This window comes from Apus apus, chromosome 1 (genome assembly GCF_020740795.1).
Source record: "Apus apus isolate bApuApu2 chromosome 1, bApuApu2.pri.cur, whole genome shotgun sequence".
NCBI lineage: Eukaryota > Metazoa > Chordata > Aves > Apodiformes > Apodidae > Apus > Apus apus.
Window position 1 is genome coordinate 183,232,582 of NC_067282.1, and position 1,834 is coordinate 183,234,415.

Consider the following 1,834-nt stretch of genomic DNA (forward strand, 5'->3'; position numbering starts at 1 on the left):
CCTGACCTCCTTTCACCCACGCAACAGAATAACCATTTTCTCAATGTCAGCATTTTTATCCATGTCTCCAGTGATCCTCCCAGTTATGTTTAGAGTAAACGTTAATCAGCCAGTACATCTGTGGCTGCTGTCTGAGGCAAGGATGTACGTATGTACTGAACAGCCACCCAGCTGCTAACAAATGGAAAGTGAAACAGCAGAGGTCTGCTACAGTTTCCCTTAATGCAGGACCTGATCAGATTCCTCTCAATTCCTCTGTCCTCCTGCTGAAGACAAAATCAATGCATCAATGTTAAGAGTAGCATCCAAAATTCTGACTCTAACCCAAACTACAAAAGCTAGGGACAAAGGGAGTAGCTGTATCAAGAAGCCACATTTTATGCTACTGAGGGAAAAAAAAAAAAAAAAAAAAGGCTCTTTTTGTTTGCTTGGGGCTCATGACTTAAATCTGCATACTTTCTGCCAGAATTTTTATTAAGAGAAACAATGAAAAAGAATTCCCTAACATTACCAGTGGATGCCATGAGCACCTTCTGCATCCATTTTCCTTCTGGAAATGCCCAATTAAATTTACAAAGGCAAATAAGTAGCTGTAAAAAAAATATAATTACAGTGTGAGTAATTTTGACTATCTACAACCAGGGCATGAAAAAGCATGATGTTTTTTACTTTTAAAGCTAACCTGGAATTAACTGCTCTTGACAGCAATGTCACAAGAGCTTCCAGTTTTTGTGGTCTGACTGATGTAACCAATGAGGTTTGTCAGAAATTGCATTCTCTAAGTGCTCTCTAAAAAGAACACAGAAAACCAAATTTCAAAATATTTTTATGAATTCGCTGTGTACAAAAGTCATTCATCAATCAACACCATTAGCATTGTAACAGAGAGCATCACATATAATTTCAATTTCAGAGAGTGGCAGATGGATACAAGCTCAGTGTTAGCTACTTATGGGGAAAATAAGCCCTTCTCTCAGCCTGTGTGGCAAGAACGGACACTGAATGTCGCGTTCCGAGCGCCGACAGAAGGTTGCTGGTGAAGTGGCATGTGCTGTCAATGTCCACTACAAAACCCGCCATCACAAGCGCCTCATCGGTGAGGCAAGGAAGCAGGCTAACGGAGACCCTCCAAACCTGGCAGAGAACCCAGATAAAGCCATGGTGAGCCCTGGATCTGAAGGCCCGTCCCTACACGACGAACGGTTCAGGAAGTTTCATGGGATGAGTGAAGGTTCTAAGGGCACGAGAACCGGCATCACTAGAGGTGAAGGACCCACGAAATCGATGCGGTCAAGGAAACCAAGTCCACCAACCCTCATAAACCAGCGCCGCGAATGCCGCCCTCGGCCGTCCCTAGCTGCCTGCTGGGTGCTGGACATGGAGACCACGGCGGCACCTGCGCCAGGCCGCCCCGCTCCGCTCCCAGCAGGGACCGGCTGTTCCCACGCAACCCCCGCGGTGCCGCACCTGCCCATCGCGGTGCCCGGAGCAACCCTGCCGCTCCCGGGGCTGCCGGTGCCTCCGCTACCGCCTCAGCCCCTCGGGCCTCGAGGGACGCTCCTCCACCTGCCGCCCCGCGCCCGGGCCCGGCCCCGCCCGCCACGTCGTGCGGGAGCCGCCCCGCCCGCCCCCGATGCGGATGCGGCTCCGTCACCTCGCCCGGCGCCGCTTCCCGCCCACCGCCGCACAGCGCCCCGACCGCCCGGGCCCCCCGCGGCGCGTCCCCGCCGCTCCCCCGCCCCGGCCGGGCTAAACCGAAGCAGCGCCGGGCAAACCCCTCCCCGTCTGCGGCAGCGGCGCCATCACGTGAGGGCCCTGCCCGGCGCTCGGCTCC